Raw genomic sequence first — 11,663 nt, 5'->3', positions numbered from 1 at the left:
AAACTGCAAGTATGCTAGAACAATTAGACAGTTTGGTCCAAAAATTAGCAAGCAGTGCGGCGAAGGGAAAAGACGAAAGTCCACAAATTCAGAGGAAGACTGGGGGAGAAAGTTCTGCAAAGTTTAAAACTCCTGGGGGAATAAATCGAATTCCAGATGATATGAAACAAAAGTGCTACATCTGGGGGATGAGACTGAAGGAAGATGCAGATGGCAATACTGACGAGTATGAGGAGATTTGCACTCTGATTGGCCAAGGAGAATACATTTTGATAAGAATGCACCTTGCATCTCTCCAGGCAAAAAGTGATATAGAATCTCAGGTAATATTAGACTAACATTAATGTTTTTACACCAAAGTCAACTGTAGGGTGGAAGCCTACCCGAGTTTCATTCCCTTCATAGATAGAAAAAAATTAAGTTCGCATCCATATGTAAGTTTTCGTTTGCTAAATTTGTTAGTTCGCTTATTTACTTATATGCCAAATAAAATAACACACTGTTGAAATGTGGCAATCCTTCAGATTTTTGCTCCTGTTTGCCACTCTGGGCATTGGTGGTTATGGCTGATAAATAGAACAAAGCGGAAATGTCAAATACTTGACCCGCTACACAAAAAAGCTCCAAGCGATGAGAGAAAGGACATTAATAAATTCACTGTAAGTTGTCTCTGTCTTCTTTACTTTAATAGATAGGTCTATTTCGTTAGTTGTGTTGGTTGTATATTGTGCATTTAGTTGGGTGTATCTTGTCCATACATTCGGGTGTATTACTGATTTGTTTTGGTATTTAAGGGATATGTATTTTCAAGATTGATAACATATGCCGGCGGGGAACCTCTGGTGAAAGGGGAGAACGAGAAGAAAATTAAAGCATCATATGTTAAAATATCAGGGCAAAAAACAAGGTATAAGTTTGTGACTCTGAACATTAAACTTTCCTAAATGAGATTTGTAATTTATTTTCTTCATTTTCAGCTATGACTGCGCTATCTACGTAATGAAGTGGCTTGAGTTAATTGAGCTGGAAAACATTAAAAAGGGTAAGTATGAATGGGACAATTGGCCACAGGTAACTGTCTTTAGAACTATATAACTCTGTATTACTTTACTTAATTAATATTTCTGTTTAAACATAACATACTTTTTAATTGTAGGAGGAGGTGGACCACTATAGAGTGGAGTATGCTTCCCGGATACTATTCAGTGAGATGAATAAACAGAAAGATCGGGCAATTAAAAAGAGTAGTGCTATAAGGCTGTCGAAGCCATCCTCTGTATTATTGAGTCCGTTTTGTCAGATTAATTCTACTGATATAGAAACTGGGTAATCGAACTGCTGGGTAGTTTGTAAATTGAACAAATGATGTAAATATTTGCCATTTATCAACAACTTCTATTACATGTATATTTTTTTCCCATAGTTAAACTATCTGTGATGGTGAACTGCCTGTGATGTATTCAAAAGCTGTATTACAGGTGGTAAAATATGAAGCAAAAAATCAAGGCATATATAAACATAAATTATAAACTGTTACACCTAACGCAAGTCTAATAATACACCCAAGATTGATTAAAATATACACCCAACTTTCTGTGCTGTATTCAAAATGTATGAATTACATGTACTAAAATATGAAGAAAAACATCAAATGAAATATACGCCCATAACCTGCGAATTTTTACAGCTTTTGTTCTATATGTATCTATATATGTGTCTATATGTAAATTGTGAATTAACAAAAATACACCCAAAAAGAACAGTGCTTTTACACCCATATTCTATATAACTATACACCCAAAGAGTTATCCCCTACTGCTGCTACCCTGAACTGATAATTTATAACGTGTCCTTGATATTGGCTGCAATTTGAATGCGCCGCTGATGCAGCATCAAACAGGTTTATCTGAATATAACACTCACGCATTAGCTAAACTATTAACGAGAAAAATAAACTCAATCGCCACAAATTTAAAGAACATCACTTTTACCTCGCTTAAAACTTTAGTCTTCTTCTTCTTTGTGGCATTTGCAATCTGTTTCTCCAGCTTTGAACCTAGCCTGTTTTTTGGACGTCCTCTTGTTCGAATCCTTGGCGGGCTTTGAAGCTCGTTAACGGATTCCAAGTTGGCGTCTTCGTGGGATAAAGAAGATGCCCCTTTCCTTTTGGCTTTTAAAGCTTCCATCTCGGCCATGGTGTTATCGTACGCACGGTGCAGAATTGCAGTCAGCTCCTCCGATTCAGAGGCAAATTCGCAAATATTTTGCGAACGAAAAACCAATTGGTCGAACCTCTTGCTTCTTGACTCCATCAGTGGCTCGTCGTGGCTGCTCTTGATGTGTGTGTGTTGCCTCTTTACCTTCTTGCTTCATCGTTCCAGTATATATCTTGGGGACACTTGGCTTACTTGTTCGAAGCTTAACACGCTTAGTGCGTGACGGCACAGTATCCCTCTCGACTCGAATAATAAGCATTGGAATTTTACCTCGGCTGCAACTGAGTCGTAGGTAACCGCGAATTTGTTGAATATTGAGCTGGAAACTTGTTCTCCGACTTCGTATACTGAATAGCCTAGAGCGGAATTCTTTAATCTGGTGATGCAATTCACCTTTCCTCTGAATTGGGCTTGGACTTCCCTAAACTTTGCTTGGGTGTACGCATCTTGAAACTGAGTTTCGATGGAGGATTTGGTTGCACACGGTATGACCGTATGAAAATCTGCAGCATCTGATTCTCTCTCTGCTTGCTCCCTGCTTCCGAGGCAATTATCGTATTGTTTGACGAACTGAATAAGCGAGCTGTTCCGGGTGATGTACTTGTTAAAAAATGAATGCATGCTCTCGCTCCTTTGTGTGCTTCTCATCCCTGCCCAAAAGTGGTGATCCAGATAGATAGGAACCCATATGTGACGGTCTTCGTACAGATCTGCATAATACACCCAAACACAGACTGTAAAATACACCCGAGAGATCGTACAATTTACACCTCTGCTGCAGATTTTAAAAACACATTACCTGAAAGCCACTTGTTGTCCGCAAGACCAAAATTCACCAGAAAATCGTTCCAATTCCTATCGAATGAGTCTTTGCTATGAGAGTTCCAAACAACATGGCTCATTTCTTGTTCGATATCAGCATGTCCCTTGTACCCGTTTAATTTGCTTGGAATCTTCTTCATGATGTGCCAAATACACCAACAGTGAATTATTGTGGGCATACAAGTCTCGATAGCCCTTTGTATCGATACACACACACCCCAACAAATGCTTCGAATACACCCAATGAAACAGCCAATATACACCTCTGCCGCGGATTCATAAAAATAAATTAATTTAGCATCATAAACAGGGACAGTTTGTTACCTGTTTGTATTGTAGGTGGTGTCGAATAAAATGATGTCTCCAAAATACTCAAAGGCGGCTCTGCTTCTTGCATCGGCCCAAAAAGCCAACTTAATCGATTGATCCTCCTCGAGTTCGAGCTCAAAAAAGAAATTCGGATTCTTCTCTTTCATTCTTAAGAAATATTTCCCGAATTCCTTTGCATCTTCTTGTTCGGAAACATTCCGCACTTCCCTGATAATGTAATTCCTCACGTCTTTTTCGATAAAATTTAACTCGCGGTGACCCCCGGCAGCCGCAACAAATGATTGGTAGGTTTTGCTTGGTCTGATACCAGCCTCATCGTTATTCTCTATCGTACGACGAATGGATATGCTTAGTTCCCTGTGCTGTTTGAGCATCTCTGCTTTGCTTGGACAGTAGGGGTGTGAATGATCCAGCACAACCTTTGAAATGATCCAAGCACCGACATCCTTCAATGTGTGTATATAAATTCTTGCAGGACAGTTTACACCGGCTGTCGGATTGATCTTCTCGGTTGGAGATGTTTTAGATTTCCATTTTCCCTCTCTGCTACATGTAATCAGTTGATTCTTAATCTCGTTTCCTTTCCTATTTGTACACCTAACTCTTGTAGAGAAACCTGCAGCCTTGGCATAGTTCCTGTAAAATTTTCCGGCATCTTCAAGGGTGGTAAAGGTCATTCCGACCTTTGGAACAAGCTCGTCATCAACAACTGAGAGAGGCTGCACAATACACCGTGTCAGAACTGTAAATACACCCATAGATATGATTCAAATACACCCAATCATGTCTAATATGATACACCCGAACCGCAACAACTCAACTACAGAATGACCTTTAAAGCCATAAATCAAAGAAGAATTGATCTACACCCGAGCGTCTGCTATAAATTCAGGTAATTAATCACAACTAATACATTGAATCGACAGATTCATGTTAACGTGTTACTTTCACAGTCAATGTTCAGCAATTTTTAAACTACACAATACTATACAAATTACTGAAAGAAAATTCATACTAATCCTATGTAAATCAAACCTCAGGAACTTCATTAGATTCAAATTCATAATCCACTTCGCCTGGATTCAGCTGACAATCTGAGGTTGAATGATCCATTATCTTCAAAACGAGTTCAAACTTTGATTTCAGAAAACAACAAATCAAAAGAGAAAACGAAGCTCGAGTTGCAGAAAGAGAAAAAGGTAACGTAAACGAAGAACATACCAGTGAGAAAAGGAGAGGAAAAGATCGATGGAGAAGAATGAGGGAAGACGCGCGAGAAGAAGAAGAACCAAAACTCAAAATAACAAAAACGAAGAAGGAAACAAATATTTTAAATTTGGAAGTTAGATATACGCGGGATGTTATATAGCGCGTGTAATCAACGTACGTGGAGCAGCGCGTATTTTGATTTTATTGTTTAATAAACTTGTAAAGCATACAAGCCCTAATGGCTTGTATGCAGAGCTTTTCCGTAGTTTTTATTAGTAGGTATGATAATAAAATAATTAACATTAATTGTTATTAATAAATTTGTTATAGTAATAATTTTTATTAAGATTATACATGTGATAATAAATTAACTATTATAAGTTGTTATTAATATAGTAATAATTTTTATTAAAATTATATGTGTGATAATAAATAAATTAATTAGTATTAATTGTTAGTAATAAATTTATTGTAGTAATATTTTCTATAAAGATCTAGGTATGATAATAAAATAATTATCATGAGTATAATATAAAAGATATATAAAAATTATGAATTAATTATTTTTATTATGAGTATAATATAGATATTTAATAAAGGGTGATTTATTATTGTGTGTTGTTAGAATAGAATAGAATAGTTACTTAATTAATGTATTATTATTTTTATTATTATTATTATTATTACTAGTGCTATATAAATAGAAAATAAGGAATAAGAGTTGTTATTATAAAATAATTTGGTTTTAGACATTAGAATATGTATTTTTAATATATCTAAAAATAATTAGATTTATATTTAAGATTCGTTAAAGATTTATTGATAACTATTAGATTGTAAAAAATATAGATGTAATTTTTTTGTAAAATAGAGTTACTGTATTTTGAGTAGTTAATAATATAGTTGTTAACATAATTATGTTTTATTAGTTATGTGATAATAAAAATTTGATTATGTTAAATTTAATTTGTTAATTAAATATGGTTATATTTGTTTAATGTGATATATGGCTATGTTTTGTAAGGTTCACAGGTGTTGCAATGTGAACACTACATACCACCGGATCTGTACAATCAAATTGTGGAGGGACATTTTTGAGAGACTCGCTTTTATCACGTTTCCCCTATTAGAGTTGTCCAATGTAGTCGGCATTGGTTAATGCTCTGATTGAGAGATGGCGCCTTGAAACTTACACATTTCATTTTCCAGTTGGTGAGTGTGCTGTGACGCTGGAGGACGTGGTGATAATTCTTGGTCTTTCGATGAATGGTCTGCTAGTTACAGGACCGACACTCACTAGTTATGACGCGTTAGAGGCTGAATGCTTGGATCAGTTTGGTGTTGCACCTAGGAAGACAGACTGTAGAGGAAACTTCATCAACTTGACGTGGTTTCGAGGACTGAAAGATCGTTTAGTGTTGGCTGACGATATTCACATTCAGAGGTACGTGAAGTCAGAAGTGCCACATAATGTCATTATTTGGGACCGTCATGTTTGGAGATAAGTCTCGGGCAGCGGTGCACTGAAAGTTTTTTCCGTTTTTCTGTAACTTTGCTGGGATCATACAGTTTAGTTGGGGATCAGTATGCTTGACACACCTGTATAGAGTGTTGTGTAGGACAACTCGTGTCGACTGCAAAGAGATTGATGATCTATTGACACTTTTGCTTATCTGGGCTTGGATCCGTCTACCATTTATTGCGTTGATTCTTGGCAATCCTTGACTCTTTCCGATTGCAAACAGGTAAATATAATTACTATCTGCTTTGAAAATTTGTGCCACAGTGTATTTTGAATTTGATTGATAAAAGTTAATTAACGAATTGTCTAATGTCAGGTGGCATAACTGGGAGCGTGTTGATCGGCCTTACAGATTCCGTAGTCTTGTTCACTTGAGGAGAGCATTGGATGATCTACAAGAAGGACAGGTATGTTGTAATAAATCAGTATCTGTTTTTGTTTAGCCATATTATTATTTGGTGTGTAATCCTCTTTTACTTGTATAATGTGTATAGTTAGTTTGGGAGGCTTATGCAATTGGTCGCATTGATCCAAAAGCGATTCCTTTTGACATCTGTCAGTATTCGGTTATATAGAGTGCCACAATTCCGCTTATATCTTTTGAATACGTTGAGTGGCATGCATCTGATAGACTGAGGAGACAATTTGGTTTTACTCTAGGCGTTCCTCATCAAGAGCGTGATCTAGGTGAAGCACACAGTAAAGTTTTGATAGGACCCAAGAATCAAGATGGGTTTGGAACCCACTCATTTTGGGTTATGCATTGGACGAATCGGTAGAGTCATGTTTTTGTCGAGCACCTGGTGCCCTCACAACATCTTCTAGATATTTACATGCATTAGTACCGAGGTACATATGGTGCCCATTTGCATCTGTCAGATCTCATATTGCAAGAGAATCAGGAGGATAATCCTGTTCATAATCAAAAGAATCAACAAGATCAACCACCGCCACCACCATTGCCACCACAACTGCCACCGCCACCGCCACAGACACAAGCACAGCAAGAGCCTGAGCAATTCACACCATATATTCTTGACATGCATTATGCAGATTATTTTACACCATCAGTCCTATTACATCAACAGTATTGGAGTGTCCCGCAGCAAGAATCAGGGGAACATGATTCGTTTAGCCAACTGCTTGGATTCATGGCTCCTGTGCCAGGTTACTCATTACCAGATAATTATGAAGACATTTTCACCGATCAGAGGGGACATCCGAGTGGTATTGCTCCAAGTAGATTGACATTGGATACGAGATTTCGACCTCGCACTTCCTCTGACAATTCCAGAGGTAAACTTTCTATTGACTCGAGTAGGAGTGATGATGCCACGAGGGGGATCATACAGAGCGAAAACTCACGTCGTATTTCGATGGGTCCAATTCATGACAGCAACTAGGCAGTTGATGATGAGGCTGATGACTATCTGGTTGACTATTTGAACGAGGATGAGGATAAGGATGCAGATGATGCTGATGATGACAACAATGATGATCCAGACGATGGTTTAGTGCCTAATGGAGGTAAAGTAATTTATTGGTTAGTTGGTGAAGTAATTTTCTAGTTAGTTGGTAAAGTAATTTTCTTGTTAGTTTGATTTGATTAGTTGGTTATTGAATGTGTGAATATTTTCACAGGTACAACCACAAGCGAAAAAGGAAAAAGATACAACCTTAGAGCTGATGCCCCACGTCAGAGCGCTAATCAATATACCCCATCCACTTTTAATAGGGTTGCAAAGAAATGCAAAAAATTATACAAAGATGTCAAATGGGCGATGAGAAAATGATGTGTGTATTGGACTTCTTTAGTTAGAATGTGTTTGTTATTTATTGTATCTGGTTTGTTGAACTATGACGATGACTATGTTAATTTCTTTTATGTCATTAACTATGCTAGTGGACTTTATGTCATTAATTATGCTACTTCATTATACGTCAGCATTCACTTTATGTCAATATATAAAAATGCCAAAGTCATACAATGACATCACACACAAAATGCAATAACATGACAAATGAAAATGCAATTTGGATGGAGCTCTATTGGGTGGCCGGACCTGCACTTGCACCACGTTGACGACATCTGCTACGGCTGTAGCCCTCGGCCCTGCATTGCTTACATCGCCTATGACCACGCAACATCCGAGTGTCCATCTCATTTAAGAAATAGGTCATCTTTGGCCGATCTTTGGATACCTGTCTGAGGAACGGATTACCTACAAATCAAAATCCATGATAAACAAGTCATGTTGTGGGATTCCCTAGTGGCCTAAACCTAGCTCTGTACACTCTTCGAACTTGGTCCATTTTGTAAACTTCATGAACATACAGTTGTCAATCCAGCTGCTGATTTGCATAACAAGCAAACACATGTCGACACGGAAGCTGGTCTATCTGGAATTCACCACAGTCACACTGTTGTCGACATAGATCCACTGCATACTCCACACCACTGGGACACTCACGCACTTCATATACCTCATTCTGTCTGTCAAAGCAATTAACTTGAATGTTTACCTGCTGCTTGCTGATTTGCATGCAATTTGGAGGTCACAAGCTCAGAGAACACATGTCCTGCATTAATACGAGCTTCAACCTCGACTTTTTTTGTGTGAACAATTCATTAAGCTTGTAAAATGTTGCCTTAACAAGTCCAGTGACTGGAAGATTGTGCGCCCCTTTTATTACCGAGTTGATGCATTTCACTAGATTAGTGGTCATATGGCCCCACCTGTATCCCCCATCAAATACCAAAGTATACTGCTCACGTGGAATCTGATCCAACCAGTTAGTATAAGGCTTACTCCGCTCGCATAAACGCTGATAACGCGTCTCGTACTTGTGAAGTGTCCTCGAATATCCTGTCAATAAAAAAGGACCAACTATAAACAACATTCATAATTAATAACTGGGTTTAAGAATAACTATAATAGTAACTATGATACCAATGTTGACGATAAGCTTCTACAAATACAGAGCCTTGAACTTCCTCAAGAAGTTGGACTCTATGTGTCTGATACAAAATATGTGGAATGTTCTGGGAGGAGACCAAGATCCATTACTACGAACAATAGCTGACCTAATGGATTTGTGCCGATTGGAGATAAGGCCCACACCATCACGTGTCACGACATGTTGTTGCAAGTTATTAAGAAAAAAGTGCCAAGCCTCGCATGTCTCTCCCTCCACTATCGTAAATGCAATAGGCACCATTGTTATTGCCATCTTGTGAAACTACAACCAACAATCAGTCCTTATATTTTTCATACAAATGAGTTTTGTCTACCTGCACTATTGGCTTGCAATGTTTGAATGCTCTAATACAAGGGTAATAACTCCAGAAGACTCGGTGTAGTACACGAATATTAGGAATCAAGTCATCTCCATGGTACGCAGGTATTGTTTCAAAATGAACGACTGCTGATAGGTCTTTGTGACACATAGACTCAAACCATATGAGCAAAGTTTTGTACGAAGCTTCCTAACCTCCAACAATTGACTCCAGTGCCTTCTGTTTTACTAACCATGCTTTGCGATAACTTATAGTGTAGTTAAACTTCGACTGTACTTCCGCAATCACTAATTTTACCTTTATAGATGTGTCAACTTCTACCAATGGCTTTATTACTTCTACAATTGTGATGGAATCCAGCTTCAAATGAGCTTAAGAAATGGTGGCCCTAGTACAAGTGTGAACATCATTGTACCTCCTTATCTCTCAACAGTACTTCCTGGACATTTTGCTAACTCTGATCAGCCAATCACAACCTGCGCCGTACTGGGTACATTTAGCATAGAATGTCATCAGTTCTGACTCATGCACCCGATAATCTACACATCTACGGATGGTATAATCTTTCATTGCCTTAATTACTGCCTCCCTAGAACTAATTTTATTCCAACAGTGAATTCACCATCCGTCATAACAGGAAGCTCTATTGCAATCACACATCAAAATTTATATTTCCATAAATAATTCTTAAATATGTGTCTCATTAATAAAATCTATCTATGATTCGTATATCAAGAATAAATCATGAAAAAGTTAATAAATTAATTAACTAAGTCATTAAATGCTATTTAATAAATTAATAATCACACAAGAATGCAAAATACTAAATTCCTCAACATACATGTTTACTTGATAATTAAAAACTAAACAATTATTAATCATATGCTATATTTTACCTATTTACCGTTGCCTTAAATATTTGTCTCAAACTCAAAACCTATGTATAAATCATAATTTAAAATTATTACATACCTGTATTTATCTATTGAGAAAACTCTGGTGCATGCATGGCCTCCAAATTCAACGACCGAATAAAAGTCGGCTTCTCAAACAGCTGCTGGTTTGCTAGTGCATTAACCATATCTGCCACATCTGCCGCCATAGCATCGTCAGCTTGATCTTTGTCTACACCCGGATCAACGACCTCATAGTTACTTTCAAACTCTTCCTCGCTATCACTATTGTAATCTTCCAGTTCAATATCTCTGTCCGCTACAGATCGCTCAAACTCAATATACAGTTCGATTAACAATATTCGAGACCGACTTTCAAGATACACTGAAAACATTTCTTGCATGCTCGTTTCATTGGTCATGTATTTTGTTTGAAATTGAACGAACTCGCCAAATACAGATATAGGATATCTGTACAGAATGCACGACACTGTCCTAGACATTTGAGAATCTATCTTCTCACAAATCACACCTTTTAATTCTTCAAATGACAATGTGAATGGAATTATAATATTTAATGGATTTTCACACACAATTTTCAATCCTTCCGATGTTTGCAATAAAATTTGACCATGATAATACACTTTTAATATTACTCTATCATCCATGATAATAGAAAAAAAGAGAAAGAGCAGAGACAAGCTTCAGAGATGTGAAGAGAAGAGTATGAGAAGAAGATGAAGTGGATAGCTCGATTATGGAGTTGGGTATATAAAACTGAAATTGGATCATCCGACCGTTTTCTTAATAGTTCAATTTTTTTTTTGAAAACTTAAATTGGACAGTCCGATTAGTACCACGGCCATGCCAAAATTTTTTTTGCGAGAAATTGGTGGGTCTGATTTTTTTGAAACAAAATGTCTGTCCAACACAAATCAGATGGTCCGATTTGTATCCCCTCTTATCTTCAAGAAATTAGACCATTCAATTTCTTTTCGTCAACTAACCGCCGTCACAACCGTATAACATCCCCAACTTTCATAACTCAACGTTACACCAAACTAGGTGTTATATCCAAAAAAATTAGCCAATGTTTTACATAAATATGCAATTAAATATCACCACAATAGCACAAAATATAAACAATTAATCAACTATATATCAATTTACAAGTCTTACCAATTAAAAAAAAGAATTCACATGACCAAAAAAATTTTATATTAAAAATAAAATAAATTTGTTTAATGGTTATTTTATAAATCTTTTTTTACATTTTTTAAATCCTACTTAAATCTTATATAAAGTATTAATTAAAAATTTAAAATCAAATACAAATTATGATGATATATATATGTAACACAAGATGCCGATTA

The sequence above is a fragment of the Arachis duranensis genome, chromosome 4, assembly GCF_000817695.3.
Source record: "Arachis duranensis cultivar V14167 chromosome 4, aradu.V14167.gnm2.J7QH, whole genome shotgun sequence".
In the NCBI taxonomy this organism is placed as follows: Eukaryota; Viridiplantae; Streptophyta; class Magnoliopsida; order Fabales; family Fabaceae; genus Arachis; species Arachis duranensis.
This window is presented reverse-complemented; position numbering follows the sequence as displayed.